The sequence below is a fragment of the Toxorhynchites rutilus genome, chromosome 3 (genome assembly GCF_029784135.1).
Source record: "Toxorhynchites rutilus septentrionalis strain SRP chromosome 3, ASM2978413v1, whole genome shotgun sequence".
In the NCBI taxonomy this organism is placed as follows: Eukaryota; Metazoa; Arthropoda; class Insecta; order Diptera; family Culicidae; genus Toxorhynchites; species Toxorhynchites rutilus.
The window spans coordinates 275,346,165-275,368,332 of record NC_073746.1 but is presented as its reverse complement, the minus strand read 5'-3'; the positions used below and the strand labels follow the sequence as shown (position 1 = coordinate 275,368,332).

The 22,168-nt window shown below is 37.8% G+C and overlaps 1 protein-coding gene across 1 annotated transcript in view; it reads right to left on the bottom strand.

Annotated features, from left to right (window-relative positions):
• LOC129772856 (protein ultraspiracle) overlaps window positions 1-22,168 on the bottom strand; it is a 124,036-nt gene that overhangs the window by 56,680 nt on the left and 45,188 nt on the right. The window lies entirely within an intron of this gene.

The window sequence follows — 22,168 nt, the reverse complement described above, 5'->3', positions numbered from 1 at the left end:
AAAATAGCATTCCGTAAAGCATTCGATTGGGTGCATATGGCGGAGAAGAACCGCAGCGCGGTTCGTGAGATTCAGACTACCACTCGAACTTGATTTGGTTTTCAGTTTTTGACTTAAGGCTACGCAATTCATTGAATTCAAATGATAAATCATTTACATGCATCATACATGCGGAGCAATTCCAAATGAAATCGAAAGTTTGTATTCCGTTTGGGTTGGAGGAAATATGAGTTTTCCACAGTAATTTGGTTTTTTTTTGGCTCAAGCGTAACTTTTGAATAGGGCGTATCGATTTTAGTAGGAGAAATCTATGATAATTTATATCTCAAAAACTATGAGTCGTACCGAAATAGTGTCTTAAGGCGCGTTCACATTATATCGAATGACGCCTATCGGCCTGTACCAGGCGGCATATTCGGTTCGTTATGTAATGTGGACGCCCCACGTCACGAACACACGAAGCACAATGTCGTCAACAGGGTTGTCAATAATATTTTTCAAAAAACTGGAAGATTGCTCTTAAAAAAACTGGAAGAAAACAGGATCCTGTAAAACTGTTTTATTTTAAAAAATGTTGATTTTTTTTTACTTATTCTAATGATTGAGCAATAGGATTTCCTTCGAAACTTCGTGTAGTATTTATATGTAGTTCATAAAATGGCAAAAACAATTAATTAATCATATCATTCGAGCAGATCTATATATTGAAATGCAGGAATAGTTTTTCATCAGGTCCTACAATATTATTCCAATACTAATAAGAGCACTTCCAATACCAAAGCAACACTGAAAGAGTGTTACTTTGGTATTAAATTTACGAGTTATTTCTTTCCAATTTTGGTATTATTCTTTGGTATTTTATCAAGATCTAAATGAGATTTCCTGCTGCACGAGTGATTTACAAATTTGATAAATGTGGAATGTAGCTTACAAATACTTAACCTAATGAAATCAATAACTCGATACAGGTCGGACTCGATTATATATAGTCGCAATTTCACTTTCAACGGTAATTTTCGAATCCAATACATAATCGTATCACAAAAAAGCTATTTTTCTATTAATGTTTCACATTAATCAAAAAATTGTTTTCTTGAGATTCGATTATGTATAGGATTTGAAAATAATTGTTGAAAAAAATGGTCGACTATATATAATCGAGTCTGACCTGTATTTTCAATTTTGCGACTTGGTCTCCTCTGACTTAACACCGACTATATTGGCTTTATGATCATCTGAACTTTAGAATTACTTGGAGGATCTATAACATTTGATGATTATATAAACTCAACACGGGCTATTTGGGTAGGATTTCTTGCTATGTACATTGCCAGTTGTGGTTGAAATGGTAGTTCAATTGATCTGATGATATTTATGATATTTATATAAATTCAGAGACAGAGTAGCACGCTCTGAATCCAGAAGCGTAAACAAGAGGAAAACACTAAGTTGAGTGTGTGAGAAACGAATGATAGATCCAATGTAAATACACATTGGATCGAGCGAACGATAAATTTCAAAAAATAAAATTGATCAAGAGATAGGAAGGGTGAGTGAGGGATCAGAGATGCCAGACATGTCTTCATTTTGAAGACATTTCATTTTATGAATACATTTTGAAGACATTATGAAATATGTGAAAACATTTCAGTACGATAGCGTACGTGGTTTGAGAGATGTTATTTCCATGAAATTCTAACTTTTGGCCGAAAATATAGTCAAAAGACTTTTATCACAGTGTCATTCGCTCGCCTTTTTATCAGTGTCACTTGTTTACTTTTGTTCCTAGTAATTGACGGAGACTTTTGTCTCGGGGTTATTCACTTGCTTTTCTCAAACTTTTCCAAGCAGAAAATCCACAAGCAAAGTAATGAATGAATTCAACAACAAAGTGGTTGATCGGTCAAACCCTACGTTTTGTCTTAATTTTTGTATTTTACAGGACATCCGACACTTTCCCGATCGAATCGTTTTGGATTTCGAATCAAAGCACATTTTTACATTCAAATTACAGAGATACTTTTTAACGCATACTTAAACTTTATTTCACAATTAACGAACAATGGACATAATAGAGCAACTAACAGACAAACTATAATACGATGAGTACAATGATCTATTGGATCGTGCAGTGCCACCAGACGACAAGAAAAATCTCGTCTTATTTTGAGGAAACACAGTCTTGAAATATTTCACAATCCAACAGTGGTTTTTATTTCAAATTCTGGTGAACTTCAAGCAGTCTGAATACATCTCTAGAAGACATTAGCTTATTTGTGCCCTAGAATTCGGATGATTGTGACATTGTATTTTTATTATTTTGGGCCTAAACTATACAATAGATTACCCGAGATCTTTCAAACGACCACTTCTCGAATCGACGTTTTTCCGGTTACATACCGTTCCAATAATTAGTTTTATGGATATGGTTTCAGTCACAACCAAAACTTGAAGGCTGAAATTAACAAATTGAGTTATCACAGCTCCGTTTTAGTGGAAGAACTGAGGCTATATTCAATCAACGAACGGTTTATCAAGCCAATTATCACTTCTAAACTCATAACATTTGGTATGCAGTGGCGCAATATATTCTTTGTTCACATTTATTGAAATAAACATCGAAAACTCAAGGTAAGTTTAATGAAATGCGCTATATAACAATACCTATTAGAAAAAACATTGAATAAGCTATCAAACTTTGTTCAAAATTAAGTTATGAGTTTTATTTTCCTCCGATATGATTGTGAATACATTTGAAGACATTTTTCAAACCATGTGAAGACATTTGAAAAAATCACCTGGAATCTCTTTGAGGGATATTATTTATACATCGTAAATTCATTTTACATAAAATAGGTAAAACTGTAAAACTGGATAAAAATGGATGATATTTGAAAAAACTGGAAGATTTTAGAATTTAACTGTTTGACTGGATCGGAAGAAAAAACTGGAAGAATCCAGTTTAAACTGGAACATTGGCAACACTGGTCGTCAACGCTAATTTATTTCGTTTTGTTTTGGTTCGACTTTCTCGAACCGGACCCACTTGTTTCGGGTTAGGTTCGGTTTGATTCGAGTCGGTTTTCGGCACGTCGGCAAGCCCGGGCGGTACGTCCACATTTTGTCGGTTTTACCGGGCGGCCAAGGCCGATTGGCGTAATGTGGACGCGTCTTTAGAAAGAGTTATAGCGTATTGATGTCTAAACATGAAATAAATATACACTGAAAAAAAAATTTAGTACTCTTTTTTTTATTTACAAAAAAAAAACTTTAATTTGCAATATCCAAAATACATATTTTTTTAATTTTTCTTAAATTTTTTCATATAAAATAGAAATCATGTAGAAAATTAAAAAAATAGGTCCAAGAAGGTAAAACTATTTTTGACGAACTTTGTGGAACATCAAACTTTTATGAATTTTCGAAACATCGAATTTTTGTATGTTAACAATCATTTTTAGCCACAAATTATAATTCCTGATGTGATTTAAAACAAAAAAGCTCATTATAAATCTCCTTCTAAATGCAACCATTCTCGAGATATTTTGAAACTTATTTCAAAATTATTGTCTTTTTTATAGTAAATATTCCCTTTTAATATGTTTGTCGTGTTATACCGTCATGTTCATGAAATTTTATGAATTTGCTTATAATTTCCAACAACTTTTCCAAATACATCAGCATGGTAAAAATATATGTTTAAGAGTTACGTTGAAAATCATTTGAACACATGTGGGTTAATATAAAACGTAGCGATATTAAAAAATGTTTTTTTTTATCTTAATACAAACTTTTAACATGTTATACATGTTGCGCAAACAGAACACAACATTAATAAAAGGAAAAAATATAATTCTCTACAATTTGTTCAAATAATTCCTATATTTATCGGAGTTTAAGAGATATTAAAAATAATACTAGAATTTTGAGCATTTATTTTTTATCAACATTTATTTTTATCAACTAACTATTTTGTTGTATATAATTTAATTTTTTCATTATTTTCTTATATTTCTATACACATTATGATAACTTGCTGCATTGTCGTTAGAGTACAACTTTGCTGCTACTTCATTTTCGGATACAGGTACAAAAGAATGATACTCTGGGGTACCTGGAATTTGTTCGGTGTTATCATACATGCTACTCAACTCTTCCACACCCTGAACATATTCTGCTTGTGACATATATGAAAATGACAATTTTGTAAGATAGTCTTCATTTCGCTTGCTAGCCCAGTCAAATAACGTTTTTGCACTCGTAATCGGATGTTCATGCTGCCTAGCCAAACTAGCTCTTGTTGCCATCCATTTTAATGTACCACCAATTGCATCACAACGTCCTTTGCCGTTTGATGTTGCAAAAAAATGCCATTCAGCGTCAATGTCGTATTTCGATTAAAACTGACATAAACTCGCAAAATTTTTCCTATTTTTATACTGGGATGCAGCACCATCCGACATGAATTTTATTCTTTTTACCTGCATTTGTTGTTTCACAAATGTTACCAATTTAGAAATAAATACTTGTACATCTATTGTGTCATGACTTAAAACTTCAGATATAACCACAAAGCATAAATTTGCCAGAGAACCTTTTTCATCTCTATAATAAACAACGAATGGATGGATTGTTGCTTGATCATTGTTCCAGTGATGACTTTGAACTTCATCTTGAAGCACAAATGAATAATTTTCGGAAAAATCGCAAATCACAACAACCTCATTTTCTTGCAAATTAGCTTTTATATTGTTAAGAAATGTGGACTGTTGTGTTTTAATGTAATCATGAGTAAGTATTTTTTCAATTTTTTCACAAAAATACGATACAAATTCTTCCACCGGTTTTACAAGAGTTTCTATGTCGCATCGATCAGTAGAAATTCATTGTGCATAAGAGATTTCAATTAAATTGCGTTCCTGAAACCAGTTTCCAAACTCGTCCATTGTTGGGCATTTTTACATTCACGAAGGTAACAGTATTTTGATCTATTTGATATGTTACATAGTATTTTTTCCATATATTCTTTGCATTCAATGTTAGAGGAGTATTTTTTAGACTATGAAGCATAAGATTTACATTTCCATGGAATGTACAAACACAAACGTGATGATTTCCTGAACTACTCAGCATCCGGCCAGAAGATGGTCGGGCCCTCGTGCTGCTTCAATAGTGGTAGTAAGCGCTTCTGTAGGCACTCCTTAAGGTAAACCTGCCCGTTTACCGTGCCGGTCATCACGAAGGGGGCGCTCCGCTTTCCGCAAGAGCAGACCGCTTGCCACACCATGTACTTTTTGGCAAACTTGGATAGTTTCTGCTTGCGAATCTCCTCCGGAACACTGAATTTGTCCTCTGCGGAGAAGAACAACAGGCCCGGCAGCTGACGAAAGTCCGCTTTGACGTAGGTTTCGTCGTCCATTACCAGGCAATGCGGCTTCGTCAGCATTTCGGTGTACAGCTTCCGGGCTCGCGTCTTCCCCACCATGTTTTGCCTTTCGTCGCGGTTAGGAGCCTTCTGAACCTTGTATGTACGCAGGCCCTTCCGCTGCTTGGTCCGCTGGACGAATGAACTTGACAAATTCAGCTTATTGGCGACATCCCGGACCGAACTTCTCGGATCACGTCTAAACTGCTTAACTACGCGCTTGTGATTTTTTTCACTGACGGAGCATCCATTTTTGCCGTTCTTCACCTTCCGGTCGATGGTTAGGTTCTCGAAGTATCGTTTTAGTACTCTGCTGACCTTGGATTGGACGATTCCCAGCATCTTACCGATGTCCCGATGTGACAACTCCGGATTCTCGAAATGAGTGCACAGGATTAATTCACGACGCTCTTTTTCATTCGACGACATTTTTCCAAATTTACGAAAAATTGACAGTGAAGCATGGCCAACGTGATCTATACACTCTTATCTGATTATAAGCGAAAGCTGAAGATATAATTCCTAAAAATTAGAATTCTACAACGTTTTTTCCGTGATGCAATTTGATGTGACACACCCTTTATATTGCTGTTTTGGGAATCTTGCGAAGATGCTGAAACGACTGAAACTATTGATGGTACTTCTTCTAAAGTATTTCCTACTGCTGTACTGATCTGTCTGATCTGATCTGTACTCCTCAGTATTACACTGCTTTGGTTTGGAAGAGTATACAGATAAACGGCATGATCCGCAAATTTTTAAAGATGTATCTAAAAGGATATTGCATCCCATTGACTTAAGTTTCTCAATCATTGACACGGTTAAGAAACGGAAATTACAATTTGTGGCTAAAAATGATTGTTAACAAACCAAAAATCGAAGTTTCGGAAATTCATAAAAATTCGATGTTCCACAAAGTTCGTCAAAAATAGTTTTACCATCTTGAACACATTTTTTAAATTTTCTACATGACTTCTATTTTATATGAAAAAATTGAAAAAAAAATTTAAAAAAATGTATTTTGGATATTGCGAATTAAAGTTTTTTTTTGAAAATAAAAAAAGTGCTAATTTTTTTTTTCAGTGTATATTTTTTTCATGTTTAGACATCAATACGCTATTCACTATTACGGTACGACTCATAGTTTTTGAGATATAAATTATCAAATATTTCTCCTATTAAAATCGATACGCCCTTTTCAAAAGTTACGCTTGAGTCAAAAAATTCCCAATTGCTTGAGCTTGAGCTTGAGCTTGGGTAGACTGTACAATTCGTAGTTGCTCTCCGTGATTGACCTGAACCAACCAAATTGCACAAAGAACACACAGAATAACGCTTGGGACTAGCAAATCATTCTCGTTGTGCAATTTTCGGTGATTCGAGCTTTAAATGGTCAATAACGACGCCGGCCACGTCCTTACAGTCACCAGGGGAAGGGAAGGAATGTTAGTATGATAATCGCCTCCCGAAGGCCAGAAGGGTCGCCTCTATAGCGTGGTTCCCTAGCGATTACCATGGAAGGGATAGTTGTTAGCAGGGAAAGGTAATAATCAGGATTCACTGAGGTAAGTGATGTGATTATGTGAACGCGAACTATTGACTACTCTACAAAACGAAAATCCTAAAATCTCGTGTTACGACTCAAGGCAGAAATTATTGTTAGGTATCCTATGACCTACGAAACCTGTAAAATTAATTGGACTGACTGTATATTCCATTATTTAACGCATATACATTTATTTCAATCTATATTATATTATTTATCGCACATACTGTTCATCGAAATACCTCTCCGCGTTATCTTTAGGAAACCTGAGAAGGTAACCGAGAGAAATCTACATATTCTATTATTTATCGTGCTCCCGTGGCCAAGTGGTTAGCGTCACACCTAACATGCTGGTGATTCGAGTTCGATTCCCGTTCTGGTCGGGGGAATTTTTCGTCAGAGAAATTTCCTCTTACTTGCACTGTGGTCTCGCGTATTCTATAGCTTGCCACTCAGAATGCATTCAAGGCGTGTTATTCGGCATAGAAATCTCAACTAAGTACTAATAAAAATGACGGAAGTAACACTACGTTGAGACGGCAAAGTTCCTCTAGGAACGTTATTCAAGAAAAAGATTTATTTATCGCACGCGCTTTCTACCTAAATCCAATCGCTATGACGGTGTGTTATATTTGGGAAACCTTGCCGGGATAAATCTAGATATTCTATTATTTATAATGAAAAGTATCATCGAAATAATTCTCCTGGTTATTTTTGAGAAACCTGAGAAGGTAATAGAGAGAAATTCATATATTCTATCAATTATCGCTCCTACTTTCTATCGCGAATGGCTAGAGTTATCTCTGGGATCCCTAAAATCAATCGAGGCCATATATTATGTTATTCATTGCACGTACGCTGCAATCAAGTTATTTTTGAGAAATTTGAGAAAAACCGAGAAAAGCCTCTAAAATTGCACGTACATTTTCTCAAACTCCATAAAAAAAATACATCGAATAAACGCCACCCGCTGAAGAAAATTTAGTTGAATCGACCGCACAGATCCCGAAACAAATATGTTGTCAGGTGAAAAAAAAACAAGTTCCAAGGAAAACATGTCTCACCCCATAACTGATATGCGTTGTAATGAATGGATCAAATTATTCACAAATAAATAACTTTATGTGTTTATAGTCGTTAAATTTTTTATGTTATAAGTTACACAATACCATAACATGAGCATCTCTAGATATCTTTGTTTGATCTTCTTCTTTCTTTGTTTTTAAGAGGCTTTAAACTTTGCAGTTCATTCGCCTCTAATTATCTTTGTTTGAGCCATGAGATTCATTTTTGAGAGAGCAGCGCTGTGATTTATACAAAGCGTAAATATCTAAGCTGAGAAAACAACCACCTCCCTCTGCTCAACCACAAATACATGTGAAAAAGGAGAGAGGGATAGAAAAAAGTCTCTGGTGAACGAATGCGATGATGACGTATCGTAGGAGACTATATTTCCTTCTACCGCTTCCACTCACTCTCCCTTAAATGGAAACTCTCCACACCGATACCCCACTCTTACTACCACAATTTCTCTCGCTGTCGTACCAAAATAAAAACGTTCTACCACTACTATCACATTATTAGAATCTTTTTCAATTTTGGGCCGCGGACTGCTCCTCTTCTTGGTGATAATATCATTGCTGTTTATTATATGCGTTCGTGTTGACCAAGTGTTGTCTACACTTCAGAGAGCACTTTTATGACACACGCACAGGACGACGAACAAGACGAACGAATATGACGCTAAACTTTTCTGCCTTTAGCACAACATGCATTCAAAGGAATTCGGCATTAAAATTGAAATTATAAATTGACTTCTGTCGAAACATTCTTCCTCTCATCAGCATCATATTCTCCTACAAAATCTAAGCCGCATCACAAAAACACAGACGGAAACTAGAATGAACCGACAAGTAAACGCGCACATTTTTCTTTTTATGAAAATGAAACATTATTTCAGAGAAAAACAACATATTTTCAGCCTTTCCGATTTCCACGATTTGTTACCGATTTTCAAATTTCTGAATAACTTACAATTTACGATCACAAATTAACACTATAACAAGTTCAGCCGAAACACGATTAACCATGACGAACGACGAAAAAAAAATAAACGCGGAGCAAAAAAAATCACGTCTATACTCGACGACGGTACGATCGCCTCTCCTGAGTCAAAAAATTTCCAATTGCTGTGGAAAACTCATATTTCCTCCAATCCAAACGGAATACAAACTCTCATTCGAATCAAAAATACATGTTTTTAAAATCTGCATTTTTTGGACGATTTTATTTGGAATTGCACTGCGGTAAACCGTCAACATCTGTGATCGTGTGGATCGGACGTGTGCATAATCGTTTCCTTCGGCATGTATTCTCAGCGGAGAAGCAAATATACAAAGCAGAAGATAAATATTAGCGAGCAAGCTGCCAATGGTCTCTTCTAGTGTAGAGATTCAAAAAAATCAGAAAAAACGTTTCATTTTCCTGATGTTTAGACATTCAAGAATATGTCCTTGGAAGTTTTTTTTCGAAATTCACATTATTCAGCGCACTATAGTCATTTTGAACTCCGCCTGCGAATGACGGATCTCAATAATAGCATGTCCGAATAAGAACCTGAAATTATTGAGAAACCAGAGCAGTGGGTCCAAAGCCCCAGAAAAGGAGGATGGTTGTAATAGCTGTTATCCATGGTTATTATGGAAAGGAAGTAATGGATAAACCCCTAAACCAAGGTGTGAAGCGACCCGTGCCGAGGGATGAATGGTAGGGGGGGTTTTAAACCTTGCCGTTAACGGAGCCTGTGGAGCACCAGGGCTCCCTCCACAGTATCGTCTGCCCTTGCTGCATTAAGCCGGTCACTGATGCAGTGGACCTTCTTTACCGCGAGACTCGTGGGACTTCTATGAATAATCCACATCCAAATGAACAAAACGAGCGGTCGAAAATAACGCAGAACACTAAGGTTCTGCAAATAAATCTCCATCACGCTAAAGCAGCATCTAGCGTGCTGTCTAGGAGGTTTATTGAAGACGCTATGGATTTAGCTTTAATTCAAGAGCCTTGGGTCCACAAAGGAAGAATACTTGGTATTCATACTGGTTCATGCAAGTTATTCTACGACGACAAGCATGACTCCCCAAGAACTGCTGTTCTAGTAAAAGCAAATATTAAATGCTTTCCTATAACAGAGTTCATTCAAAGGGACATCGTCGCGATCAGAGTTGAGATACCAACCGCCAAGGGAAGATCCGACATAATAATTGCGTCGGCTTATTTCCCTGGTGACGTACCTGAGGCACCTCCCCAAGAGGTTGCGGCGTTCGTAAATTATTGCAGAGAAATCAAAAAAGACTTCATCATCGGCTGTGATGCCAATGCTCATCACACTTTGTGGGGTAGTACTGACATAAACAGTCGAGGTGACTGTCTTTTAGAATTTCTCTCTTCAAACAACATTGACATTGCCAATATAGGCAATGAACCAACGTTTATAAACGCTATCAGACAAGAAGTCCTGGACCTAACACCGTGCAGTCCGGTAATTTCTTCGAAAATACACAACTGGCACGTTTCGGAAGAGGCGTCTTTGTCTGATCACAGACACATTATCTTCGAATGGGATGGTGGCTTGACAGTACAGAGAGAATATCGTGATCCAAGAAAAACCAACTGGGAACGATATTCACTTGAACTCGAGTCAGAAACTCTTAACACAAGAATAAGGTCGATTCAACAGCTCGAATCAACTTCAAAAGAATTAAATGATACGATAGTTTCTGTCTACAATAGTAATTGTCCACTTAAGAAAGTTTCTTCGACAAAAAACGTTCCATGGTGGAACAAAAGGCTCGAGCGGCTACGTAAAACAGCGCGGAAGCTGTTCAACAGAGCTAAAATTAATTCGGATTGGTCTCAATATAGGAGCGCCCTAACCGAATATAATAGAGAACTAAGACGATCTAAACGAAAATCTTGGGTAAATAACTGCGAAAGCATTGAAAGTACCCCAATCGTTGCAAGACTAAGTAAGACTCTTGCAAAAGACCACTCGAACGGGCTAGGTTCCCTCAAAAAGGACGACGGTTCGTTCACAAAATCTCCCTCAGAAGTATTAGACTTACTGATGAAAACTCACTTCCCGGGATCTACATCGGTTCATTCTGATACCAGTCCTAACTACAACCGCGACATGAAATGCTCTCGACGGAATTCTCAAAGTGCAAAGGATGTCGCAAAGATAGTTGCTGGAATGGTTTTCACGAGGGCCAGAGTAGAAAGCGCGATGAGATCCTTTCAACCGTACAAATCCGCAGGTGCAGATGGAATTTTTCCAGCCCTGATTCAAAAAGGAGAATCTAAGCTGATTCCATCTCTAATCGAGATTTTTAACGCAAGTCTGATACTAGAGCACATTCCTTCTACATGGAGACTCGTTAAAGTGGTCTTCATTCCAAAAGCTGGGAAACGTGATAAATCACTCCCAAAATCATTCAGACCAATTAGTTTATCATCAATACTGCTGAAAACTATGGAAAAAGTATTATATGAATACATAAAGTCTGTATTCATGTCCAAATGCCCTTTATCTAAATACCAGTTTGCCTATCAATCAGGCAAATCCACAGTCACAGCGTTACACACGCTTGTGACTAAAATTGAAAAATCTCTTTCGTCAAAAGAAACTGCATTATGTGCGTTTCTTGATATCGAAGGGGCTTTCGACAATGTTTCCTATGTATCAATGGCACAGGCTATGAGAAGAAGACATTTCGATGACTGCATAGTCGAATGGATCAAAGGCATGCTCACAAATAGACAAATCACCTCGGAGCTGGGTGGGTCATCGACATCTGTGATTGCAACGAAAGGTTGCCCACAAGGAGGGGTTCTATCACCTCTACTTTGGTCACTGGTGGTTGACGACCTTCTGATTAGTTTGGAGGCGAATGGTTTCGAAACCGTGGGTTTTGCTGATGATTTAGTCATAATGGTACGTGGCAAATTCGACGATGTGATATCGAGTAGGATGCAGATGGCCTTAAACCTTACACAATCATGGTGTATCAAAGAAGGTCTGAGCATAAATCCCTCAAAAACAACAATTGTTCCTTTCACCAAAAAGAAGAAACTGCATCTGCAGACTCTAAATCTTGGAGGAGAGGAAATAAAATTCAGCGTTTCAGTGAAATATCTAGGCGTAATCCTAGATGTCAAACTAAACTGGAACGCACACTTAGATGCAATTATCAGTAAGGCCAACATTGCCCTATGGGCATGTTCTAAAATGATAGGTAGAACATGGGGCCTGAAACCAAAAATGGTTATGTGGGTCTATACAGCAATTGTGCGGCCTAGGATAACCTATGCCTCATTAGTATGGTGGCCAAAGACTAAGGAGACTGTAGCTACAAAAAAGCTAAACAAACTCCAACGACTGGCATGCGTTGCTGTAACAGGAGCAATGCGAAGCACACCCTCAAAGGCATTGGAGGCTATCCTTCACTTGTTACCTTTGGGTCAACATGTTCAGCTGGAGGCTAATAGAAGCGCTCTAAAGCTAAAAAGATATAAAAAAATATTAGACGTGGACAAAACTGGTCATTTGAGCATCCTGAATCTCTTACCCGTTGGACCAACCTCAGAGATGAACAGCGATTGGATGGAGCCAAGGACCAATTATGACATTCCATACACAGTGATCGAACTTTCTCGTTCAGTATGGGATGATGGTGGTCCCGATGTTCGTAATGGTTCAATCCTGTTCTATACCGATGGGTCGAAAATGGGTAACAGAACAGGTGCTGGAGTGTATGGTCCCAGAATAAAAATTTCTGTAGCTATGGGGAACTGGCCAACAGTGTTCCAGGCAGAAGTAGCTGCAATAATAGAATGTATAAATGTCTGCCTTAAAAGAAATTATAGACATGCTAACATTTGTATCTTCTCAGACAGTCAAGCAGCACTTAAAGCCCTCAATGCTTTCAAGTGCTATTCAAAAATTGTCTGGGAATGCATTTGCCTTTTACGACAACTGTGTCAGAGAAGTTCGGTACAACTGTACTGGATTCCTGGCCATTGCGGTATAGAGGGAAATGAACAAGCAGATGAACTCGCAAGACGCGGCTCAAGCTCACCCTTCACTGGTCCAGAACCATTCTGTGGAATTTCTGAATGTGTGTTGAAGAGTGAGCTGAAGAAATGGGAAGACCGGGAAGTAATGGCCAACTGGATGGCTGTACAACTCAACCAGTCAAAAAAATTTATCACGCCGAGTATTAAAATTACTCAACAATTGCTGAGTCTTAATAAGAAAGACTTCAGCACATTCACTGGTCTTATAACAGGACACTGTCCGAGTAAATACCATCTCAAAAACATAGGTTTAGTGCAAGATGATATTTGTCGCTTTTGTAATGCCGAAAGCGAAACCTCGGAACATTTGCTCTGCAAATGCGGAGCACTAACAAGACGCAGACTTCAACACCTTGATAAGGCTATTCTGGAGCCCAAGGAAGTTTGGTCTGTGTCGCCGTTCAGGACTATAAATTTTATCAAACAGATTATTCCTGATTGGCGCCTATCTCGCTATAGCTTTCAGTCTACTTCTTCATCAATAAGCAGTAGATAAGCTTGAAGCGTAGTACAAAAAATAGGGCATACCACAATAGTTCAAACTAATGGACGCAGTGGTTCACACCCAACAAGGGAAAAAAAAATAGTCATTTTGGGAACGCGATTCGTCCCTGATACAAAACGTTGAACTCATATTTACCGAAACTTCTTCTTCTTCTTGGATGGCACTAACGTTCCCAGTAAAAATTCGACCTTCTCAACGTAGGTATCACTTGCGTGATTCGTATTAGGAGTATTTAGTTGCGAATTCTATGCCGGATAAAACGCCTTGAATATATTCTTGAATGGCAAGTTCTAGAATACGCTTGACCACAGTACAAGCCGGAAGAAAATTCTTCGACGAAAAATCCCTCGGCCCGAACGGGAATCGAACCCGAACCCGAACTTGTTTTTATTTTCAAACTGCCGCCATTTTGGTTTAATTCCTTTTTTTACTTGTCCGAGCTTTATACCATAGCGGCGTCTTTACAGATTAAGAATCTAGTTTTTTTTTTGTTTTAGTAAACTAAAAGGACTGAGATCGTGTACATCAAGGCACTGGCATATTTGTTTCGTTTAGTTATTATCGTATTCCTTAAAGACTAATAAACAAAAAATTAAATTATGGATATTAAAAATATTACACTCGACTCGAAAGGCAGTTTTGAAAACTCCAATGAATTATGTATAAGCATGATTGTTACTTTGACGAAAATAATACTAGTTTAATTTCTTTGCATCGATTTTAAATAAGTTCCAAAAACAGGTTTTTATAGTGTTTTACCAAATCCACTGTAATTCTAATGTTTACAGACAAATTTTTAGCCAAGTGTATTCCCTAAAACTCTGTGAACGTTCCATATTGATACGTTTAGCCGTTTCTAGCCGCTATTCAGATCTCCACTGTCAACAACTGGACCGCTAGCGATTGACCAGAAACGGCCAGAATTGACCAACAGAAGAGGTGTTGTTTTTCATGAAAAATCGCTGTTTAGAAGCTCACAAAAAATCGAAAAAAAATTCGAGAGGTTGTATCCGAGATACGACCGCTTAGGACGTAGGACTACGCAACCTTTTTTTTGAAATTTGTTGGTTTATCATTTCAGATATTATCTGCGAATATGTCGAAAGTTCATAAATAACTATTTAGTAAAAAGTTCCGAGGACACTGAAAAGGTTTAATGGCTTGCGTGGTTTTGTAGAATCATTTCTAGAAGTAACGATTCTTTGTTGCCTTTGCGAGAACAACACACTAATTGGTCATATGTCACAATTTGTTTCTTTATATCAATGCACACATTGCACTGAGTATTTAACGAGAGGCATCTTCCGTGTATCGCCATTCAACTAGAATCAAACACAATAAACATAATTGGAAATTGTATTTTTTCTAGAATAGCCCACAGAGAATAAATGACTTTTCATATTTTGTTGGCATTGAAACTCAAATTTCCTACTCATTTAAAGTTTGCACAGACAATTTCATACGATTTTATTTAGAAACACGCTATGTGCTTATGTACATTACGTTATTAACTGCTGGTGAACCTCGAAGTAAAATAAGGGTCATTCAAATTGGACCCAGTAGTTATGAAAATTGGTGTCTTTATTGTGATAAAATTCGTAATTCATACCTGAGCAACAATTAAATGAAAATAATAAGTAATAATTTTTGTAATTTGATGAGATGCACACACACATGGAAGTAGTGTATGATAGTTACCAACACAAATACACTAGAATATAAATTGAAGCGTTGTTTGTTCGCAATGACACAATGCAGCAAGATCATCACCTGGTCTTATAGAAGTTGGACAGAGTGTATCCTCACTCTCAGAAAATCCTCCTTCATCTATTACAGAGCATAGCTCGTTGAGATCGTTTATTTCTCCCAACAACTTTCTTTTTTTTTGACATGCTAGGACTAAATTTTTGAATTTGTATTTAGATAATCCTTCAGTAATAAATTACAAAAATTATTACTTATTATTTTCATTTAATTGTTGCTCAATAAAGACACCAATTTTCATAACTACTGGGTCCAATTTGAATGACCCTTATTTTACTTCGAGGTTCACCAGCAGTTAGTAACGTAATGTACATAAGCACATAGCGTGTTTTTAAATAGAATCGTATGAAATTGTCTGTGAAAACTTTAAATGAGTAGGAAATTTGAGTTTCAATGCCAAAAAAATATGAAAAGTCATTTATTCTCTGTGGGCTATTCTAGAAAAAATCCAATTTCCAATAATGTTTATTGATTATTCAAAAAGGTTATATAAATACGCTAACTCTAGAGTTTTCTTCAATGGTTTTCGAACACACGCTTTCGCAATCAATTCGTTGGTAAGGCAAGGCTGCGCTTCGAGGGTGGCTCTGTTTTGTCTTTATTTCGAGCCTTTTTTTTATCCCATTTATTTATTTAAGGCTCATTAGCATTTTAGCTGTAATAGAGCCGAATTTTAGTCGTGTACATGTCACGTGGTTATCATATCTATAATTAGCACATTACACAGTTGCCATTCGCCAGTATTCCTTCTATACCATTACATATGGTACATTAACACAGTAGCCATTTAGGCGTAAGAGTATTCTTTCTGTTCTTCCATTATCCAGTTGGACCACCGGACAGCGGAGACAGTTGATTGATCATTGTTGAGTTATTTATAGAACAGTAGCCCGATGTGTCTGGCAGAGCAGAGCAGTTGTATGGATGAATCGATCTTATTTCGACCGTGGATCGATCTCCATCGCTGATGATTGTTGCGTGAACGTAGCTATTCTGTAACAACACAAAGATGGTCAATGAGGGCCCTGAGTTTTGAACTCACGATCGATCGCTTACTAAGCGAACGCGCAACCAATGTGGCTACGGAGACCCCCATATCGAGCCTTTGATTAGAATGATTTATTCGAATATTGATGGCTGTCTGATTGGAAATTGTTTCGTAAGAATAATGGATAATGCGGACGATATCAACATTCTCATACGTAACAATCACGAATTTGAGTCTTAAAACTAGTTCATTATTTCAGTATTTATGGTAAAATTAAAAGGAATTTCTCTAAACCGCACTTTTACGATTTAATAGCTGTCGTTCTGGGCCTCATATGATCAAGGAAATTGATAATTTAAAAAATTTAGGAATAGATTTGTATAAAAATTTCAATTGCGTAGCAAAATGATCAATCACCGAATAGTAGGAATAGATTCTCCTCATTGCAGCATTTGTGGTAGTATCGGTACACTGAAAGGACAAAACTTTGTACTTTAGCTTTGACTGTTTGGCCGTGGATCAAGTCTTTAATACATTTGCGAATGAAAATACAAATCAGTGATCCAGAGGAGTTGATTGCGTCACAAATTTCTGAAAAATGTTACAAATCGAAAAGTGCCCTCTGGCTTACTGTAGAGCCAATTTAATTTGATTTGAATAATTTTGGCAAGACTCGCATTGATTATTTGATAGCGTTCAAAGATGGAATACGAGAAGTACGGTGGAACAATAAGATAAAATTTGAAAAACATATCAAAGGGATTCTGAATATCTGCTAAGGTCGGTTAGGCTTTGCTTGGAGTAATAGGTTTTCGCTAGTTCGTAATATGTTGGTTATAGAAAAAAAATCAAAGGATTTTCCAATGTTTGCTAAGGTCGGTTAGGTTTTGCTCGGAGAAATTTTGTTTCACTGGTTCGTAATACTTTAATTACCAACCCCGAGTTGCCGCGGGTAATCGGTATTGCTAGCCTTAGGTTTAGATTAGGTTAAGGTTTTCTACTCTTTTTAGCAAGCGAAAATGCTAATTGAGAGAACAGGTAATGAATTGTAACTGATGAAAATTAAATAAATAAAAGGAATAAAAAAAATTGGTCAAATGACCGCTCATGGTAGGTAAAAGTATCATACATATGATTATCAGGAAAAACGAAAGAAGAAGAGAAATAGAGATTGAGAAATAAAGTAGTTTTATAATATAGAAAAAGTAACAAAGAACGAAAATCTGGAATTTAACGATTTTGGTAGATTTAGTGTTAAAAAATTGTATATCCTTCATACTTTTGGCTGTAACTTTTTTAACTTTCTTAACTTTTTTAACTATTAAAATTGATGAAGTTCATTTAAATTGGAATTAAATAATAATAATACAAGTGTAAACTCGCCTTCACCTGTTTGTAAATATCCAGAAACATACCTGGAAAGCACAAAAAAATATCAGTTATGAATGATTTTGTTTTATACAAGAGTTTGGTGTAAAATTATGAATAAAATGAAATAAAATGAAAACAAGTAAGTATCATCGGATATGCGTAGGGTAGAAGAAAAAACGAGAAATGTGTGAGCTCGAGGTTTAAAAAAATATACTACTTTGTAATTAAAAAAAAATCACGCAATACATATTTAAATTGCGCAATTTGTATAGATAATGAAAACATATTCAGTTTTATGGGCACGAAATGACACGTATACTGAGTTGAACAGCATGCAAGTATGGATCAATTTTGCACCCTCCCTGTTCAACGCATTTTTCTCACTGTAATTTTATTTATTTTCCCTGCTTAAGACCAAGTCGTCAAGGGTGATCACTACATATCAGACGAAAAGATAAAGGCAGTCCTAGATTTAAAAGAAAGTAAAAGAATGTTTCAGTGACAGAATAAAAAAAAACATATTTCAAGAAAAGCATAAGCATTTTTCGCGACATCATTAAAACGAAATACAAACGCCTATAAATTGTACTTCAATGCGCTTTTTCCGAACTTAACAAATGCTTTATCTTTTCCCCCACTTGTAGTATGTATGTAGGGGAAAGTCGGGAAAGAGGGACAGGGTGGGAAAGATGGATACCTATGTGTGATTGATAAATTACATTTTTATTCTAAATATTAATGATGTACAAACTTGCAATTCAGTGTATCAATACCTTTATCACATACTGCGTACGACTAATTGTAAATAAAAGAATAATCTACAAAAAGCAGCTCGATGTAAATTTTCGTCTGCAGAAATTACGGTTCTCATTGTTATCGAGTTTTATTTTGTGATATTTTTAATTTCGTGAGGATATATCATCACTTTTCTTCCAGTGAGTTTTCTCATTTATACTCCAGAAATGTTGATGAAAAAAATACTTATTAAGTCGGGTAAGTCGGATACTACATCAGAGGATGTTTCGTCCGGGGACGAGTCTGCTAACTCTAGCAAGCCCCCCTCTAAAAAACCTGCAAATATCTCCTCTCCAACCCCCCTCGCTCCTACCCCAGCTCAGATTTCGCCTCCCAATCCTGTTGTCCCCGATCCCCTTCAATCCTCGTCATCTCCTTCTCCTCCTGTTATCTTCTCTCCACGTGTCAAGGTCTATCCTGAAGATGCACCTGGAACTGGTCCGTGGGTTGTTTTCTTCAGGCCTAAGCCAAACGGAAAAGCACTTAATGTTATTCAGATCATGAAAGATCTGGCAAGATACTCCTCCGTGACAGAAATTACGAAGGTTAGACCGACCAAACTGCGTGTTGTCGTGGCTGATCGGAAAGACGCAAACGGTATTGTCGTCGACCAGAGGTTTACCCTGGAATATCGTGTCTACGTGCCTTCCCATGACGTAGAAATCTCGGGGGTGATAACCGAAACGGGTCTGACGTGCAAATCAATTATGGAAGGAGATGGCAGATTTAAAAAGCTGCCTTTGATTAAGGTTAAAATCTTAGAATGCCGACAACTCGGCAAAGTCTCCCAGGAAGGGAAAGAATCGAAATTTACGCCGTCCGACTCGTTTAGAGTCACTTTTGCTGGCTCCGCCCTCCCTGACTACGTTATGGTGGACAAATTGAGGCTACCGCTGCGACTCTTCGTGCCAAAGCCCATGACTTGCCTGAAATGCAAGTCAGTTGGTCACACAGCAGCTTACTGCGCCAACAAGGAGCGCTGTGCCACTTGCGGAGAGCAACATGTGGACAAATCCTGCAGTGCGATTGAGCAAAAGTGTCCATATTGCGGAGGAAATCCGCACGTGCTCTCGGCTTGTGAAACTTACAAGAGTCGCTGGGAGAAGCAGAAGCGCTCTTTAAAGGAACGCTCGAAGCGCACTTTTGCGGAAATTTTGAAGGGCGCTTCTCCATTGGCCCAACAGCAACAACCTTTAACCGCAAACAATGTCTTCGCTTCGCTGCCAGTTGACGAAATGGAAGCGGATACAGCTAACGAGGGCACACCGTACATCTTCCAAGGGAATCCCCGGCGCAAAAATGTGACCACTCCCAAAGTTCAAGGACAAGCCCCTCCGGTTATACCCTCTGTTAGCATGCCTAAAAAATCGAGTGCAGCGGACAAGCAAAATCAGGTTCCTCCTGGCTTCCGTGGGAATAATTCACCTTCGAACGACCCAGCACTCGAAGGGACATCAAAAACCCCAACTGTCCCTATTTTACCGTCCAGTTCAACTTCCCAATCGGGATTTATAAAGTTGACTGACCTTGTGGCTCAAATCTTCACATGCTTTAATGTTTCCGACTCCATCAGAACCATTGTCATATCAATGCTTCCAGTATTAAAGACAATTTTGCAACAATTGATGCAAACATGGCCCCTCCTTGCAATGATTATCTCTCTTGATGTCTAATTCAAATAGAGAGGTCGGAGATATCACTGTTTTACAGTGGAATTGTCGTAGTCTTATCCCTAAATTGGATACATTCAAATTTTTAATTCATAACTTCAATTGTGATGTTTTTGCTCTGTCCGAAACTTGGCTTTCTTCGCGAGATGATCTCTCTTTCCACGATTTTAATATTATACGCTTGGACCGTGATGACAGATACGGAGGGGTGCTATTGGGGATCAATAAGTGCCACTCATTTTTTCGAATTGACCTTCCACCTATTGGAGGGATTGAAGCTGTTGCTTGTCATGCAAACATCAGAGGAAAAGACCTCTGTATTGTCAGCTTGTATTGGCCTCCGAGAGCTGCGGTTAGCCGCAAGCAACTTGTTGACATGTGCTCACTCCTTCCTGAGCCACGATTGATCTTGGGAGACTTCAATTCTCACGGAACTGCCTGGGGGGAACAGTACGACGACAATCGTTCACTGTTGATATATGATCTTTGTAACAGCTTCAATATGACACTTTTGAACACTGGGGAAACAACACGTGTACCTAAACCTCCTGCTAACCCAAGTGCTCTTGACCTCTCGCTTTGCTCGAATTCACTATCATTAGATTGCAAGTGGAATGTAATCCAGGACCCCAACGGTAGTGATCACTTGCCAATCAAAATTTCCATCACCATTGGGTCGAATTTTTCTGAATCTATAAACATGGCATATGACCTCACAAGACACATTGACTGGAAAAAATATGCGGACGCGATTGCTCTAGCCATCAATTCCAGAGATGGTTTACCTCCATTGGAGGAGTATAACTTCCTTTCTCGTTTGATCTATGACAGCGCGGTTCGCGCTCAAACGAAACCCATCCCAGGCTCCACTATTCGTCGAAGTCCTCCCAATCCATGGTGGGATAGCCAATGTTCCAAGCTTTATCAGGATAAATCGAACGCATTCAAAGCTTTTCGGAAACGTGGAACCATTGAAAATTTTCAATCGTATTTGGACCTTGAAAATCAATTTAAAAACTTGATCAAAGGGAAAAAACGTGCTTATTGGCGAAATTTCGTGGGAGGTTTGTCACGAGAAACGTCAATGAAAAAATTATGGAAAGTGGCTCGAAACATGAGAAATCGCTCTTCATCCAATGAAAGCGACGAATATTCACATCGATGGATTTTTAATTTTGCACGGAAGGTTTGTCCTGATTCCGCTCCTGTGCAAAAAATTGTTCGAGATATACCACAAGATAGGTGCGATCTTGATTCCGAGTTTTCGATGGTAGAATTCTCTCTTGCTCTCCTTTCATGTAACAATTCTGCTCCGGGATCGGATAGAATTAAGTTCAACTTGCTGAAAAATCTCCCTGATGTGGCGAAACATCGCTTGTTGAACTTATTCAATCGGTTTCTGGAGCATAATATTGTTCCAGATGATTGGAGACAAGTACGAGTTATAGCTATTCAAAAACCCGGAAAACCCGCGTCCGACTTCAATTCGTACCGCCCAATAGCAATGCTGTCTTGTATACGGAAATTGTTGGAGAAAATGATCTTGTTTCGCCTTGATCGATGGGTTGAAACGAATGGCCTACTCTCAGATACACAATATGGGTTCCGCAGGGGCAAGGGGACGAATGATTGTCTTGCGTTGCTTTCTTCAGAAATTCAAATGGCTTACGCCGGAAAAAAACAAATGGCTTCAGTATTCTTGGACATAAAGGGGGCCTTTGATTCTGTTTCAATAGAGGTTTTGTCAGACAAATTACACTCTCGGGGTCTGCCGCCTCTATTGAATAATATGTTATATAACTTGCTTTGTGAGAAACATTTGAACTTTTCTCACGGAGATTCGGCAGTAAGTCGGGTCTCTTACATGGGCCTCCCCCAGGGCTCATGTTTAAGCCCCCTTTTGTACAACTTCTATGTAAGCGACATCGACAATTGCCTTACACAAAATTGCAGCCTAAGACAACTTGCA